At 43.7% G+C, this 18,722-nt stretch overlaps 1 protein-coding gene across 8 annotated transcripts in view; it reads right to left on the bottom strand.

The window, feature by feature from the left end:
* Positions 1-18,722, bottom strand: part of LOC6501829 (broad-complex core protein) — a 131,884-nt gene that overhangs the window by 74,194 nt on the left and 38,968 nt on the right. Inside the window, exon 2 of one of the 8 annotated variants that reach the window (XM_044717573.1) lies at positions 16,588-16,664. The exons of the other annotated variants lie outside the window; for them this stretch is intronic. The gene's annotated coding sequence lies outside the window, so the exon portion shown is untranslated. The remainder of the gene's footprint in view (positions 1-16,587; positions 16,665-18,722) is intronic. 8 annotated transcript variants of the gene reach the window in all.

Raw genomic sequence — 18,722 nt, 5'->3', positions numbered from 1 at the left:
TGTTTCAGCTTAGTTGTAGTTATTATTTTAACTATAATTAGGACTGTTTTTAGGGCTTAGTTTAGAGGGGGAAGACTATTTTCTAATTTTTATTACTAATAGTATTTAAGTATTTTGAATAAATAAAATAAATATTTTTCAAACCCTGTCTAAGATTTCTTTATTTAGAAGAAACTTCCGGGGAAAAGCCAAGCCTGAAAGGTAAGAGCTTCTCCAGAAGAAAGCCACCCGAAACCCAAACACTTTTCCAGACTAGCTTCTGCTTTAATTTTCTAAGCAATTTTAGCTTAAAAGTAAATATTTATACCAAAAATAAAAACTAAACATATATTTGAGAGATTTTCTTCTAGAAGACTGTATAGAAGAATCTAACAGTCAAGAAGAAAGCCAATAAACAATCCTGGAAGAATCTCCATTTTCCCCCATTTTAATTAAACAATTTTCTAGCCATTTCTTATCATAAAAAATATAAAAAAACACCATCCAGAGTAGAAAAAAAAGAATAGCAGAGCCGAGTGGCATGAGAAGGAAGCCCACGCCACATCAGTCATGCCACAAACGTCACCAGACACACTGGAGCAGTAACTTAGAAGCACCACTGCACCACTGCACCACGTAGCAATTATATGTTCTACTATTTCTCTCCTCCAGATCCTCCAGATCCCCCAGATTCTTCTGCCGGTCTCCGCCACAAATCTGCCAACATAATTTTGTTATTTCACTGCCACTTTGTTTGACGCGCAAATGTTTGGCTTTGGACCTACATCCTGGTTTCTGGGCTCTCTGTTCTCGGTTCTGGATGATTTTTCAATTTCTAGGCCCAAGACCAAGACCAAGACCAGCAACCCGTTCTGGCCAGCCCGGCTAGTGGCTAGTGGCTAGTGGCTGGTGGCCACCACAGCGCTGCTCATAACTAACTCTAAATTATGATGAAAGTAATTTTCTGCTTCAGTAGCGAACGCCGACTTGATTTACAATCCCCGACTCCGAAGTCGGGCCAAAGACTTCAAGGAACAAGCACCTAACAGATACACCTAAAAAATAGAGAACAATAGTCAGGTGGAAATTAAGTAATTGCCGGCAGGAGCACAGTAGCCGCTACCGTTGTCATTAGCAGCGACACTGGCTTCCCATAAAAAGCGGGAAGAGAGCCAGAAACGGGCTGGGAAGAATAGGAAACCCTAAACAAGAAGGGTCCAGAGCCAGAGTCAGAGCCAGAGTCAGGGTGGTCGCCATCAAACACCTTGACTTTTCTTCATAAATCTTTCTGCGGGATAGAAATTAAGAAACTTTTTAGGGCTTCTGGTGGCAAAGTGTTTAAAGACTGGGAAGTCTCTTAACCTCGAAGATTTTAACCCAAAAGGGTTCATGGAATGAGACTTGGAGGCCTGGGAGACTATCTGATACCTGGTACTTGGAGAGTTTGGAGAGAATGAGGGTTTTGAAGGAGTTCCGGGACAAGATAGTCTTCAAAATAACAAAAAGAGAGTCTGGTTTTGAGATTTAAACCAAAAATTTGGCACTTCAGAGACTATGATACCCGAGACTCGAGGAATATCTACTTTTTAAGGAACAAACTTATAAGAAAAGTACCTAGACTCAAGTAGCAGGGCTTTGAAGGAGTTCCTGGGCAGGTTAGTCTTCAAAATAACAAAAAGAGAGTTTAATTTCAAAGAGTATTCTTCCTTCTTTTGGAAGGCTTGAAGAAGGGCTTGAAGAACAAGCTTTTAAGAAGACTCTTTGTTTCTAGACTCTTTGATACCCAAAACTCACCTCCTAGAGGTCCCTAATCCCCGAAACTCCCCTTCTCTACAAAGCTAACCCCAAAACCCCCTCCGAAAAAACCACTCGAAATATGGCCAGGGGCTGTGGCATGAACGATAATCCGCTAGTTTGGCCAAATTACGACATTGTTAGCCGTTTTTAGCCGCTGCCCAAATCTGCATAATAATAATCGCCACCGCGCGGGGCAGGTATCGGGCCTCCAATGATCTCTCAGTGGCCCACAGAGGCCCAAAAGCCCCAAAAGCCGAAACGGAAATGCAAAAAACCAAAAGACAAATTGCTGCTCCGCGCCCCCGCAGGGCAATTAAGGCGAAAATCTGGAAATCTTTGTGCGGCGAGCGTGTAATAGACTCCAGCATATTTGTACAATTAACAGTTGTTCATATTTCTTTTTTATTTAGACTAGTTTTTGTTTTTTTGTTGAATAAAAATTAAGATCTGGAGGCCTCCAGCCCAGCAGAGACACTGGGACATTTCAATTGCCGGCGGAAGGCCGAGGCGATTGGGAAAAAAAGAGAAGTATTTGGAATCTATGGCAGCTGCTATGCACCAGGGATATAAAAAATATACAAAAAATGGGAGAAACTAAAAAAAAAAAACTAAAAAAGTGAAAAACAAAACGAAACTTGGCTCGTTTTCGTTCGTTTATTGCTTCAAAAAACAATTTAAAAGCAATTTGAGTCACGTTTGGTAGCTGATCTGAGGGGGGCTACCAGAGTTAGGGGGGGGTGCTAGTGCTACTGCCTCCTGGCAGCATCCAAGGCAGGGGGAGGGGGGGGGAGGCTATCGCTGGCCGTATGGGCATTCATAGAATTTGCATTTTTGTTGGCGGGTCGGCGGTCGGCGGTCGGCTGACCAAGTCTGGAAGTCACCCGAAACAGCCAGTTGTGTCATTGTTGGCCAGAGTTTCTTGGCCAAAAGAGTTGGCCCCAAAAAAGTGGTAACAAAACGCGGTAACACGGTGGGGGGGGGTTTTTAAAGAGAAATTGGTCTAGTTTCTATAGAGACTAAGCTATGGAGTCTCTTTTGGCTTCAAATGTTAAAATGTTAAAGTTTCTAAGCTTTTGGGTTTAAAGAATTATTATAAATATATTATATATTTATAAGTATATATAAATATAAATATATTATAAATATACCCCCTTAAAGAGGTTATTACCTTTTCATATCCTCTTTGAAAGTATAATAGTAATAATGTTATAGCTCCTCCAACTCCTTCTTTGTATTCTTTTAAACATGTCCTTAGCTACTCGATTGAAAGTTTTATTAAATTTATATCTCTGTTAATATATACCCCCCTTAAACATGTTATTATAATAATTTCCCTACACATCTCCTCTGAAAATATTATAATAATAGTGTTTTCTTGCCCCCTTCATCATATTCCTTTGAATGAGGTTCCTATAGACTCCCTTACCACTCTTATTTTAATAATTTCCTTCAATAATATCCTCACATATCCCCCTGAAAGTCCTCTAAAAATGTCCCTAACTCCTTTAAAACCTTTATTCTAATAATTTCCTTTTAAAAACCCCCCTAAAAAAATGATTAAAAACCTTTCTCCGAAGTACTCCCCTCGAAAATATGATAAAATATACAATATAATATGATGTAATAATAAACTTTGATATATAAGTTGTAAGTAATAATATAATAGGTTAAAAATATATAAGAAAACCTTCTATTTTGCTTATTTTTCTTAGTGCCTCCTCTGGTTAATGTTTTGTTTGTGTTTTGTGTCAATTCTTTTGGTGTCAGATTTCAATTCGGTTTGGTTCGTTTTGAATCGGCCGCTGGAAGGCAGGGAGACCATAAGCGTTTGCCTCTTAGCTCTTGGCTCTTGGCTGCTGGCTGGCTTCAAGCTATAAACATTTGGCGGCATTTCCACAAAAGCCACCAAGCCACCGCGCCACCGCGCCACCGCGCCGCCGCCAGTTGCAAGTTTATTAATTCAGCAACAACTTGGCAACTGTTTTTTTTTTCACAAGCCAAGGCAAGGCAGTAGCAGCACCACCAGATAGCTCCCCACCACTGCACCACTGCACCACCACTGCAGAAACTGCAAATTGTCATCCCCCGCGGCTAGTTTTTTTTATTTCTTCCCATGTGAAATTTGCATTTTCATATGCTGTTGCTGTTTTTTTGCCATTTTTTGTAGTTTTTTCGGCATCCACACCTTTTGGCGGCAAAAGCGGAGAGCATTTGGGGGCATTGTGTTGATTTATGTTTGCATTTTGTGGTCATTTCTCTCGGCGGTTGGCGGGCCTCTTAAATGTGACAGCTCTGAGCCTCCAGTCTCCAGTTCCAGCTCTAGCTTATGCATCTCCAGCCCCCATATGGCCAGCCAGACTCATTCCGAACATCCGAATCACTTACACAGTCTCTCTGCTTTTTGGGGCACTTGCTATTTAAGGCATTCCTCGAGCCAATCTCAATTGCTAATTGAAGTTGTGCGAATAACTCACCTGCAAGAGAGCCAGAGAAAAAGAGAAAGGAAGTTAGAGATTTGGAATTAAATGGCTTAAGTTTTAGGAGTTTAAGTTTGAGGAGGACTGGGCAGCCCTAGGAGGCAGCGATTAGCGATCAACACCTCTCCCATGACCCCAATAAGGCACTCCCGACCAGAAGTTATGGGTTTCATTAGGCCCGATAGCCACGACTGGACTGGACTGGACTGGACTGGGACATTAGCACACACCCGCTAATCTCGCCACATAACTCTCCTCTCCTGCCCAAAACGCGGAAGCACTTTTCTTTAGAAAGCCAGGCTTTAAGACAGATATACATTTATATATATATATATATATAGACTCTGTATATAATCTATAAAGAAATAGCTAAGCGTAATCGAAATTGCACATCACTCCTAGGATGCCCAGGATCGGAGGCAGGAGGGCAGGGAGGCACAGAATTCGATTAAAGGCGAAGCCAGGCCGGGAAAATGCAATTAGAGGGTGGGATGCGTTATTAATGTGGAGCGGGGTGGGTAAAGAGTGGGTAGTGAGGAGTGAGGAACCTAAACGAGCTGAAAAATATTGATACACATGTGCCTCCTGCCACACACCATATATACTTTAACATATCGGAGGTATATAATATATATCTGGAGGCAGGCATGCGGAAGCGAAAAGCGCCAAAAGCCAGAGCAAAATGTGCGAAAGTGCCAGTAGGGCTTCTTCAAACCGACTTTTTAATACTCTTCTTTGCTCTTATTTAATAATTTTTAATATATTAGTGATTAGTGAGTGATATTTAGTCTTGTTTTTTTAACTTTTAAGAATTCTCTCCCCTTTAATCTTAAATTATTAAATAAAAAACCTAATTTTAAACCAAAATATTTTAGTTCTCTGTTATTTGTAGCTCTGTAGGGCATTTGGGGAGAGGAAAAGCCCACTCTTCTGTGAAAATCGGTAGCCAAGGAGCTGGAATCCGAGTCCAGGTTGTGCAAAAAAAAAAGGAAAAAAAACTATATTAGATTGCCAAGTGGGAGGTGTTCACGCACACACTCTTGCACACACTCTTGCACACACTCTCCTACCAGACACACTCTCCTACCAAACAGTCAAGACTACCAGCTAACAAGCCAGGCCTGGCCCGGCCAGGTCTTGTGTTAAATGAAAACGCATTAAAGCTCAGCGAGCGTTTTCAGTGGGCGTGTTGCCGCTTGTGGAGGGGGCGTGGCGGGCGGTAACGGCAGCGGCAGCGGCAGCGGCAGCAGTGGGTGTGCCACAAAACAGAGCTGCCAACTCCCCAAGAGCTCCTCCAAGACACAGAAACAAATCTCCGCCAAGAGAGAAAGCCAACTAGTTATCGCATTAATCGATTATTAATCGATTGTTTATCGATTATTTCTCACAAAAAAAAATGTTACGAGTTCAAGAGGAATATGAATATGAGACCCCCAGACCCTCAAGTGGACATCCCTGGTAGTAATGACTCCCCTGATTGACAATTTGCAGCCTCGCTCGATGACGATGACGAGGATCGATTATTGCGACGGCTTTATCGATCACTCTCATCTCTATTGGCAGCTCCTCTCCCTGCTGTCATAATTAGAGGCCGTGGAGCCACTCGATTGGTGTTCGATATTGCCGAGATCGCACCGAGATCGATTCGATCGCTCTGAAAAGCCATATCGGGTGGAGTTGGAGGGGCGACAATTTGCTAGATTGATTGAGGCGTCGGCCACAAGGAGCTTCTTGTGTCTTGTGAGGAGCGGGAGGACTCTGCTGTGGACCAGCTCCAGACCGGTTGGGGTCTGGAGCAATTAATGCCCTAAATGCGCCTGCCTGGTGTGGCATTGTTAATTAATAACACTGAAGATGCCAGCCGAGGAGCCTCCTAATTGTTAATGCAAAAATCGTTGCGAGTTAGAAAATCAATTTTTACTTTAATGATCTGACAGGTGAGTGCATATTAAAGCCCCTCCACTCCCCTGCTCCTCCGCTGGCTCTCTGGCCGAGAGTGCTAAGTGGGGAACTAAAAATAACAGCTACTAGTGGCTAGTCCCAGTTATCCTCTGGTTTTTAATTAAGTTTTCGCGGAAATTATAGCTTCGAGTCATGAGGCCTCTTTTTAAGGACTATTACTTCTAGTTTCCAAAGGATATGGCTCTGAAGGCCTCTCTAGAGCGTCTGAGATACGATTCTGTTGAAGATGGACCTTCTTGTAACCCTTTAACTTCCCATTCTGAAGACCAAGACAATATTCTCTATAGACCCTAAGCCTAATGCGGACTATCCCCCATTATTTTAATCAATTTCTAATAGGTATATTCCAAAGTCCACTTTTTAAGGACTGTATTCCTAAAATCCTCTTCTTAAGGAAAAATATTAAAAGATATATCTCTTGAAGAACCCTAGCCCCGATATTATCAATTTCTAAAAGACATACCTCATTATAACTCCGAAACCCCCTTTATAGAGACTAGGATTGTAGTTCTCTGAAGGGTATAGCTCTTTAAAGATAAAATTAAAGTCTACTATCAACTTCTCTCAAAGACATCTCCCTCACTATAGACTCTCTTTTATAAATATTCCCACAAATATCACCCATTGTACCCCTAGAATCCTCTAAATCGACCTCATTAAAGACCCTAAAATCCCCTCAACCCCTCCCACCACATATATCTGTTGGATTATTTTGCTTTTTGGCTTTTTGGCTTTGTGGCCACGCCCCCGAAATTGTAGTTGCACGAAGCCAGTTCCAGCCAGAAGAAGTCTGGCCAGCAACTGGCCGCATAAAAAATTCCAAAAGAAACCGCCCCGAAAACCGACCGAGAAGAAGTGCAAGAAGAAGAAGAAGAAGAAATGCAACCGCAGGCCAAAGCAAATAGTGTGTGGAGTGGGCGTGGCCACTTCGGACTATGTGAAGTTTTGTCTTTTTTTTTTTTTATATTTTTTTTTTTTTTTAGCTTTTGGCGACGGCGGCGCCTGGCAAAAAAAATGCACAAGGCCAGAATGACTATAATTAAGCGGAGCCAGGGGAGGGGGGGAGTAGTGTTGCAAGGAGAGGAGGCAGGCAAGCGACAACTTCCTCCTAACCTCGAAACTTTATGCAAAATACTAAACAATATCCGTTGTGCGTTGTCAACAAATGACATGAAATTGGCAACAGCAGCAGCAACGTGCAACAGCAACTTGCAACAGCAACTTGCAACATCAGGAGCAACACATTTCCGTTTCAAGCAATTTCCGCGAGAGCCTCTCTCTCGAGTGCCATTTGATTGGTAAGCAATTTTCACAAAAAAAAACAAAAAAAAAAAAGAAAGGAGCCAACAGAGCTCCCTCATAGCTGCAACATGACTCGACCCTGACCCGCAGCAACATGTTGCATGTTGTACTGATGCCGATGCCGATGCCCATGCTGTTGCTGTTGCCGGCAGCCACAGAAATCTCAAAGAAACATAAGTTGTCTTCCCTCACTCAAAAAATTGTTACTCTTTCAAGAAGTTTGAGCTTATTGGCTTTTGGGAGGAGTTTGCAAGGAGTTATAGTGGGTTAAGGGGGGTTATAAGGGTTAAGAGAGGTACCTGGTATCATATATAGTGTGGTAAGCATATTCTTCTATCATTTAGCCCTTGGATCTATCTTACATCTTGTTAGTAGCTCTTGGGGAGAGTTTGGAAGGAGTTATAGTGGGTTAAGGGGGGTTCATAGGGTTAAGAGGCTCTATATCCCTGGTATATAGACTATATATGGGTCTAGTCTTGTGCCATTCTTCTATTAATTCTTCTCCGATTCAAAATTAAAATTGAAGATAGTTTGGATTAATTTTAGTTTTAATTTCAAAAGTACCGGGTATCTCATAGTCTTCTATCTCCACTCCTCTTAACAGCCCTGATAACCTTTATACCTAGTAGGTATCTGGTATCATATATTCCACAATAAACTCCACTACAGCCCCTTTTTCCTAACCAATTTCCAACAAAAATTAGTTTCTAGTTCTCTAAAATATAAAAATGAGTTCCTGAAACCAAAATCACCAAGTAAGATGAGCAAAGTCCAAAGTCTTGTGGCAGGAAGAGCCAGGAAGAGCATCTGGAGAGTCGCCTACAGTGGCTCCCGATCGAAGATCTCCCCGCTGGACGAAGCTGGATCTTGGAGGCATCAACCGTTGATGCCCCATGTGAGATGCAGCTCGTACAGCATCCGTTCGTTTGCTGATTTGTATATCTAATTTTCATAATCTTCCAAGCGGCAGCAGCAACAACAGCAACAACTGCAACAACAGCAACATAACAGGTAACATTCGCCATGCCACAAGCCGCAAGATGCTGCTCGGCTGTCTGTCTTTCGGAGGAAAGGAAATCAAGTCTCTTTCTCTCTTCTTGGGCTTTAGACTCGAACTCATTTGAATGCGTGCCATGGGTTAAGGATGTTGAGAGGGAGGGGGAGAGGGGTGATGCTGCCACAACAGGCGGCACGTTTAGCAACGCATGTCAACGCAACAACAACAACAACATCATAATCATCGGTAGATCGGAGCTGCATTGTAATTAACACAGAATCTGCTTCCGGCAACAATCGGTGGCAAGCAACAGCAGGGGGCATGCAACTAGTGGCAAGTCCTTTTACTTTTTAATCAAAAAGTCCGAAAATAATTAATAATAATTAATTATAATTAATTAAATTACAATAGTTGCCGACTCTTTCTGACTTGCAACCTGGTATGTACGTGCCACCTGCAACAAGTGCAACATGTGTCTAGCGGGTGGCCCCCCCTTCGCAGCGACATCTTCTAGCTGCTGGCTGCTGGCTGGTGGCTGCTGGCAACATGCAACATGCAACAGGAGAATGACGAATGACAAGACATGCAAACGAGGCAAGGTGGGGCAGGAACCGTGGGGCAGGAAGATGGTGGCCAAAAGAGACGCACAAAGGAGACAAGGAGACGTTGACAGTTTGGGCCTGGTCGTGGCCAAGATGTCACTTTTCATTAGGCAGCTGCCGCAATGTTGCAAGTAGCAAGTAGCAGGTAGCATGTTGCAAGCTAGCAAGGCTAGGTAGCAAGGATGATGCATGGGCACCTGTTGCATGGCGGCGTTTTAGATTAGTCGCCTGTAATTAGTTAATAACATGGCAAGGCATGTCTAAATGGCAGTCGCGACATCGAGTGGCAAGAGTAGTGATGGATGTTGCTGCCGGGCGGCAGCGCAAGCGACAAGCGCAACATGAGCAACATGTAGCAGCAACATCATAATGTCTGGCCAATGTTATGCATATATTTAATTGATAAGTTTTTAGCACATGATAAATTTTAATATCAAGTGGTAGCAAGAGTAGCAGGGGCAAGGCCTCATCTCCCTCCTTGCCACTTGCAACCGCCACTTGCAACTGCCACTACTGCCACTAGTGCCACCTGCTGTAAGCCGACATAAATCCATTAAAGCCGCACAAATTCCAACTAAATTAAAAGCAGTTAAACTCAATTGATTTCGTGGCAAGAGGCAGTGGCAAGTGGCAAGTGGCAAGAGGATCAACAGAGCAACAGCAACTGCCACAACACCTCGCCAACAACAACAATAAAAATAAACAACCAAAAAAAAAAAAAAACAGAAAAGAAACTGAAATCGAGACCCAGAGGCCGGCCTGCTGCTCCTCTCCGGCTCAATAAATTTTTATCGCATGTGGCGAGTGAGTTGGGCAGTGGAATGCGTTGATACTCAAAAACAAGAGCAACTTGCAACAGGAGAAGGGGCAACAGCAGCAACAGGCTAACGACAACAGACAAGCAACAACCAGCAACCAGACAACCAGACAACCGACAACAGAAGCCGCATTCAAGGCGTTGTACAAACACATACATAACAACAACAACAACAACAACAACAACTAGCAGCAAGCAACAATAGGGGGCATGCCACCACCACCACTACCACCACTACCAACTAGTGCCACAAATCCACTAGAAATTTTTGAGAATTCATCCAAAAAAACACTGAAACGGAGTGATGGGGAGGAAAAAAAAAAGAAAACAAAACAAGGAGCCACATGAGTCATATAGTATGTGCCACAAGGGGCAGCCACTACTATTGGCACTTTTTTTGGGGCAGGATGCCACTGGCTTTGATTAAGCCGTGGACTAAGTGACCAAGTGACGGATTTGTTGCAAGTTTGAGCTTCTAGTAGGAGGACTAGTACTAGTAGTTGTACTTGCCACAAGGCTCCACCTTTAACCTTTCAAAAGACTGCCACCTCAAGGCTTCTTCATTTTTGAGGAAATATTTGCCTCCAACTGACTGCCTCTGCAACTGCCACTGCCACTGCCACTGCCGCTTGCCGCTTGCCGCTTGCCTCCTGCCTCTTGCCTCCTGCCACTTGTGCAACAACAAAACTTTCTCTCGCCAAGAATGTGCGCAGCTGCAACAGCAAACGGTTGCACAGTCCTCGCATGTGGGGGATAAGGCCCAACTGCCCGTGGCTGCCACCAAGTTGCACCGTTGCGTCTTCCAGGTCCTCCGGGTGCTCTGGTCCTCTGGTCCAGTTCGGGGTTAGGAGCTCAGGGGGGTTAAGGGGAAGAGGGGCAGAGGAACAGCACCCGCCGCGTGTCGATTCACAATTTATGATCACAATTTTGGTTAATGCATTTTCGTGTTTGTGGCATGATTACCAAATGTTATTCACGCTCTCCCCCGCCTCCGCCTCCTGTACTGCTGTGGCCAGTGTGGCCAGTGGCTAGCAATCAATGCCAAAATGCCAAAATGGGGGGGAGGGGGCTGGGCGACTGTTTACGGTTAACTAAGCATTCCAAACTAGGCTCCAAAACGGCCGAACTGGCCCCAATCGCCAGGGTTGTCGAGGGAATCAACAAAATTAGGCACTAATGAGGTGTTCTTGCCGCCTTTGCCTGCCCAGCAAGGTCACACTGGTCAGTGTTATGGCATAGCAGTGTGACCAATACTCTTTCCGAAGCAAATAACTTGCAGGTGGCAACTCTGGCCCATCGCCAACTGCCTTGTTGTCCATTTCTGTTGGCATTTCCGCTTTGTTGTTGGTCCCATTTTTGGGGCTAGGCGTAGGATTGCCGCTCGCGAGCTAATGTGTCTTGTAATTTGCATGGCCATTTGCGCAGAAAAGTGAAAAGCAGTCGCCCGGCTGCTATTTTTGCGTAAATTATGCGGCATTTGCCTGGAAACAGTAGCACTTACAAGCTCCTTTTACGGCTCTGCCGAAACTCCTGACCAAACTCGGCCGCAAAGCTTTTCTTTTCCCGAAAAAATGCCACCAAAATGAGAAACTTTTTATGGTTATGATTGCGTTGTAGCTGCTGCTGCTGCTGCTGCTGCTACTGCTGCTGTTGCGAATGCTAAATATGCCAGGCTAGCTAGACCCTGCTTTTCATTTTCGTTTGATCGCGTGGGCGTTTGTGAGCAATGGGCTACTGCTGCCTCCTCCTGCTTTCTCACACAATTAGCGTGTGTTGCATGGCAGCATCCTTGTGTGGGTGTTGTGTTGCAGGCTAAATAGAAACTGCAGCTTGCAGCATGTCCATGAATCATGACCAGACTTAAGTCTATTGTTGCTGCTGTTGCTGTTGCTGCTGCAGTTGCTGCTGCTGATTGTGTCAACGACAACAACACACAGAGAATGCCACTGCAACTGCAACTGCAACTGGCAATTGATTTGGTCAACATACGGCCTGCTGATTGCCACTGACTTGGTTTCTTTTGACTAATGATACAAACGACAACAGCAACTGCAACACTAGCAACAACAACACTAGCAACTGCAACACTTGCAACATGTTGCTGACACGCGCGCATCGTTAGCCAGCTGAACGGTTTATTTTGTCACTTGCCAGCGAAAATCATTAATTTCAGCTTCGGCTCTGAATCACAAAGGTTATTGGGCACACTCTGCCTACGAATCTCTCCAGTGTGACCTTGCTAGGCAGCCAAAAGTGCAATTCTTTGTAAAATTAACTCCTCTGAGGCAGTCTTTTCTCTCAGTGCCCTCTTCCAGCTCCCGCGTGGGTTTTGCTGGCATTTCTCAAATATATCCCCCGTCATTGTTGTGCACTCGAAATATTTCTCTCTTCCTTGATGATCTGCCCCTGCTGTTTGTGTTATTCTTATCAATTGTTGTGGCAACTAGCAGCAGCAGCAGCAACAGCAACAGCAGCAGCAGCAGCAGCTGATGGAAGTGCAATTAGTTATATGATAGCCGAGAGCTCTTCTAACGATCTCCGCTAGGAATGCTGTTGACTTGCACCCATTTCTTTGCACCGCCTCGAATGGCTGCTGTTGACACCTTAGCTCCGGCCGTGCAACCAGCCATTAAGCTCCCGCTATAAACACAAAATCCCAGCCGATAATAAATAAATATATTCGCTGGAAGCTTCGTTATCCGATCCACCTGTTGGCCGGCTGGAAATCAAAAGAGCACGTGACTCCCAACTGCCAACTGGCAACGGGCAACTTGCAACTTGCAACTTGCAACTTGCAACAACGACCCTGTAATATCATAATTCACACGATGATCGGTGGTTGGTGGAGAAGGGGGCGTGGCAGAAGGCACGATCCTGATTGCGATACCTGGCGGGTTAAATCGATTTCGACAACAGGTGGCTGCAAAAAAGGCAAAAAAAAAAAGGGGAAAAAAAACGAGAAAGGAGGCTCCAAAGGACAAGGGCCTCGCACAAAAAAAAGGGCAACCAGTTTACGCTTAAAAAACGATTCACAAACTGGGTCTGTAGGCCAAAAAGCAAAAGCCAAAAGCGAACCCCAGAGATGTGTTGAAATCTCAGAGATTTCAAAATAAAAGAAGGAATCCCGCAACAAAAAAAGGAAGGCGCGCGCGTGCAACCTTGAGATAATTTAATCGTTTTTGTTTGAGAGCGAACGAAATAAACGAAAAAGAAATGAAACAAGAACTGCAAACGGAATAAATAAAGGCAAATCAAAAGCACAGAGAGGCAGAGAGGCAGAGGCAGAGGCAGAGACGGGTGCAGCGATGATGCTCTGGTCTGATCAAAAGGCCAAAATGCAGTCGCAAACAATTGAAAGCATTTTCGCAAAATAAGCGGTAAGCGGAGGGAGATGGCCGAGAAATGGCCGAGTGTGCACTGACAGAATTATATAAGGGCAGTGGCTTCTGGTCCTAAAAGGCACTAAATGGCGTAGCATTTCCTGGGTGGCTTGCCGATTTGGGTGACTAGCAAGGTCACACTGTGATCTAGGCATGAAAAGTGTGACCTAGGTTGTATATTAGCTAGAGCTTAGAGAAAAGCAACAATTAAACTGGGATGTGAAGTGTACTTAGGTGAAAAAGAATGAATTCACTGGCTAGTTAAGCTTCAAAAGGGCTTCCCATAGATTATATATGATTAGGCGGTAGTAGTACCTCTATAATCAAAGAAAAAACAAAGAAAAGTGCAAGATTATTGTTTATTTCGCTCAAAATCATCCAAAAACTGACATATTTGGTGGCATAGCAAGGTCACACTGCCAGTTGAGCACAAAAAGTGTGACCTACAGGTCATATATAACCCAGAATAGAGCCAAACTCAAAGTACATAATGTGAAGAAAGCCCATGAGTAAATAATGGCACCAGATTACTCATCCCTTCGAAAGCAACTCGCCTCCCCCGCCCCCACCAGTGAACCTGAGAAGCAGCCGAGCTCCGTGTTTGCTTTCCAAGCCCTATGAGGCCGGCAGTTTGTTTATTTAACGGCGTACCAAGCGCCAGTGGATCGTAGACTCGTAGAGGATTCTGCAAACAGAAGGCAGTTCGATACTGCCACGAGCTCGATCAGCAGTTTATATCGCAAGCTCGCAGAAGACGCGTCAGCAAGACGGGAGAATCTTAAAGAATCGTATAATCTTAGAGCGCCTGCCTGTGAACATCATCGGCAAACACTGATAAATTATTTGACAGATTGTGGTTGTGTTTGCGTTGAACTTTGAGGAGGACTGTGGAAGAGGAGTCTGCCAGAATCTGCCAGAATCTTCCGGAATCTGAGAGGATGGGCGACGGCGACAGCGACGGGATGAAGGAGGAGGAGGCAGGCAAGGGCAGGCCTCCCAAGAGGGGCCATCCGGAGGCTCCAGGACATACCCTGACCAAGTTTATTTTCAAGAAGCTGCTGGAGAAAGTGAACAAGAAGATTAACAAGAATCTCCACTTGCTGAAGCAGTTGGAGGAAATAATATGAAAAAAAATAATAATTTCAAAGAGAATAATATGAAATTAAAGAGGAAAAGAGTGTAAAGAGTTTAGCAAGAGAGTGTGTCAATTCTTCAATACCCTTCTTCTCCCAGAGCCACCAGAGCAATTCTTCAGAGAAGCGAGGAGACTCCTCGCTGGGGGGGGGGGAGAGAAGAGAAAGCTATAGCTGGAGACTCTAACAAATGAGCCCCATGTCTCCTGGCCGTCGCAAAACAAATCTGGGCAATTTTTTATGATAAATAACACTTGGCAGAAGGGGGCGGCATTACCACAGAGTGTGTGAGAGAGAGAGAGAGAGGGAGATCGGCAGAGAAGGAGGAGGAGAGGGAGAGCTCTACAAAAACCAGGCTTAGACTGTTATATTTCGTGTAGGCCCCGCAGGCAGTTAACGGCAGAAGGAGAAAAAAAAAATGAAAGAAAGAAGGAAAGAAAAAAAAAAAGGAGGCCTCGTCGAGAGGGGGAGAGGTGGAGAGAGGGGGGCGTGGCACTGCCGGCAGCTTGTGCAAACAAACAAATCGCCGCAGATTTATTTTAGTGCAAAGGCCTTAACACACTAAATTGCTCGGGCATGCGTGGGTTAACAGTCTTGGCTTCAAAAGCTTGCGAGAAAGAGAGAGATAGAGGGAGAGAGATAGAGACAGCTAGCTAGAGAGACTATCGATCGATGCGGCGATGAAAAATACTGGCTTTCAACGCGGTAATTAAAAGATGAATCGTCCTGGCGGCCCTCCCTAGCTCCCCCTCTCCGAGCTGATCGAGCTGGGATACAAATTATGCTTCATTAGGCAAGATAACGCCCCAGATCGCGGCAGGAACATACTTCCAGCCATACATATATGATTGATTAATGCTTTTAACATTCGGAATTGGTATTTGCTTTTTGGTATTTTTTTTTTTTGTTGTCAAGTTAATGGTATTTCGGAGCGGAACGAATTGGAGCGGTTTTTCGTTTCTGGAATGAAACGGAAACACGCACGACATGAGAGAGCAGGAGAGAGGGAGAACAGGAGAGCAGCCTAACGGTGATCCATGGAGAGACATTAGCAAACCGATTTGCCGTTAATGCCACTTTTGAAGTTTCCCATTTCTGCCATTTCTCTCCCAAGATGGAGGATTATTAATCATATTCGATGGAGGAACTGTTTCTTGTGGGTTTTAGACTTTTGTACTCGTTATTTTTTGTCGAAATATGACCATTAATATGAAATTTTAAGATTTCTTTCAATAATCTTCTATATTTATTAATTAGTCTTAAAAAAATCAATTTTTGGACAATTTTAGGCCTTAAAATTAAGTAGTTTATGACTTTTTTGGCTATTTTAGGCTGTAGATCAGGTGTTTCAAGGGAAAATTGAGGATCAATAGATCTATAAACCAATAGAAAAACTATTTAAAACTATTTTAGTAAAAATAAATCATATTTTTTTAGGAAAAAGTCAGTTCTAACTAAAAACGATATGTTTTTCTGGCTCTCCTTGCATTTTTTCACTTTATTATATCATTATTTCACCAGAAATTACTGTCTCCCAAGAAACTAACTGTTTTTTTTAGGGAAAGAAAGCCACAGCAACCCCTAATAGAACTTTCACTGACCCTCTAAAGGCACTTCCTTAGATTGATCTCAGGATCTTCAAAGAAAAGAAGATAAGTAAAAGAGGAAAGGGAACTTTCACTAGGACCCTAACGGTGCTTGGTCCTTTACAGTTAGCCAACAGATGGCGCACTTAACTCTGAAGGTCTTCGGTACCCTCCGGTAGTCTTCCGGAAAGTCACGCGCCAGGAACTTTCACTTGAAACTGAAACTGAAAAAGGGTTGCCCCCCAGAGGGCTTTTTTTTGAGGAAATTTGGAGAATCGACTGATAGAAATCTTCGGCTGAGAAATTTGGGTCAGCAGAACGACAAACAGCTGCCGCAAGGGTCCCAGACAGGCGTTCGAAAATAAAGGAAATAGGAGAGCGGAAGGCAGGTCGGCAGGTAACATCCTCTGCCCTCTGCCCTCTGTTTCAGTTTCAGTTTTTTTTGGCACGCGCGCTTTTCAAAGAACGACTTGCAGCTGGCTTTTAAAAAAATACAAATAAAAATAACAATTTTTGGTGGCAGAATTAATTATCCTGCCGTACCATAGCTCCTACCATAATTGGAAGCGAGGACCCAACACATGTTTCTGGCGGCTCGGATCCCAAGATGCTAAGATGGAGATGGAACTCACCTGGAACGAGAAGAGATGGGAGAGAAGAACGAATTAGTTTGAGTTTTGAGGGGAAAATGTGGGGGAAATGGCAACTTTTATTAATAGACAATCAATCAGCGGGATCTCCGACAAAGGCCGACAGCTATTACAATGGCCACCGATCTTGGCCATCATCTGGGCCAAGATAATGGCTACCAGCTACCAGCCACCACAACCTGCTCTGCAATTAAGCGGCAATTCAATTCTGAATTGAAATTGGAATTGAAATTGGAATGGGAATGGATTGCAGATACATGTGCCTGTTTCTTGAGGTGCAAGTCAAGTGCAAACACTTGCGACCTGTCAGCGGCCAGCACACAATGGCCTTCTCGCCTTACCTTTCCGCTCTGCGAAATTGATTAAACTCATTCATAATGACAAGGCAGCGCTCCAAAGGCAGAATCAAATGGTAATAGCCCCACCGAGTCGGCCAAGAGCCAACAATAACAAGTTCTACAAGTGCAACTGCGATTTGTGGCAGCGGGAATTGCCCTTGTATGCTAGAACTGCCAATAGAAAAGTGAGTCTGGCTGAGATTGATGGACAAATGCTCTGAAATATAAAGAGTTTAAAGGGAGAACCTCTCTATTATGATGAGTAGGAATCTATAGATCAAGAACAGTATAGAAACCTAGGAGTTCTAGGGTTCTTAGTTCTTAGGAGTTCTATATTCTTCAAGAAACCCCTAAGAAGTACTCTGAAAAATGATACAATACTGTATTATGACTGTTGTGAGCCGAACCAATATAGTTTTTTAGAGTTATAGAGTGCTAAAGGGATCTGAAGTTCTATAATCATCAACCACTTGGTTCTAAACAGTTCTCTTCCTTTTAATCCCCATTTCCCTTCAAGTCTTCCTCAATAATATTTCATAGAAATCCCCAAACAACCCCCCCTAACCAGCCTACCCACTATTAGAGTATTTCAATTGTGGCTAATGAACTAATGGACGTTTCAGGGCCAAAATCGGGCCAAGAAAAATGCATTTTTCCTGTCACTTTGCTGATAGTTTTTTTGTTTTTCTTATTTTTGTGGCCCGAACAGTGTGACCAGACCAGACCATACCAGACCAGGCCAGGCCAGAGGCTTCAGAGCCGAGTGAGAAAAAGAGAGAAAGGAAAGGGCGTGGCTAGTAATTTAGAAACACCATCGTCGAATAGGGGAATAGGTACTGGGTACTGGGTACTGGGCACTGGGGGTCGGTCCCCAGATATGATCCAATTCAATTTAAGCGCGTGTCGCACGGCGAAGGTAACAACAACTACAACAAAGTTAATAATAATAACACCAACAAGCAACACAACACAACACAACACACCCACACATCTGGTACAAATGCAATTACAACTAAAACAGAGGGGGGGAAGTAGGCCCAGGGGGAGTAGGTGCTTGTGGGGGAGGGGGTGGTTGGCAAACAAACAAACACGCGATTGTAATTTTTTTCTTTTTTTTTCCATTTTTTATTTTATTTTTTTTATTTTGTTGGTGCTCCGCCTACTTTCCCACACCCATCTACTCAGCGAATGACGAATGAACGCAAAGTGCAGGGCAGCGGGGGTGGGTAATAAAAAGGGGAGAAGGGGTGGCCATGTGAAAATGTTTGTCTAAATAAATTAATCGAAATTAATCGGGTTTATCGAAATTTAAAGCAAGGTTTGCTGGGAAATAGAATGATTTGGAGATTGAGGGACTTCTTTGATTTGTTTATCGAAATTTATCGATTTTATCGAAAATCGAAGCTTAGAAACTGGATGAAATCGATTTTTAAGACACTTCCTTAATCGATTTATCGCAATTAATCGATTTCATCGATAAGCTAAGCTTAGAAACTGGATGAAATCGATGTTTAAGACAATTCCTTAATCGATTTATCGAAATCAATCACTTTTATCGAATAACTTGTTATTTGAAGCTAGTTTAAAGACTCTTTCAATCGAATAATCGAATAAAAATAGTTTTTAATCGAAATCTAAACACGAAACCTCAATCCTGTTGCCCTAAAACTCTCTCTCCCACTTCCTTCCCATAATTTTGCAT

The sequence above is a fragment of the Drosophila ananassae genome, chromosome XR (genome assembly GCF_017639315.1).
Source record: "Drosophila ananassae strain 14024-0371.13 chromosome XR, ASM1763931v2, whole genome shotgun sequence".
Taxonomy (NCBI): domain Eukaryota; kingdom Metazoa; phylum Arthropoda; class Insecta; order Diptera; family Drosophilidae; genus Drosophila; species Drosophila ananassae.
This window is presented reverse-complemented; position numbering and strand designations above follow the sequence as displayed.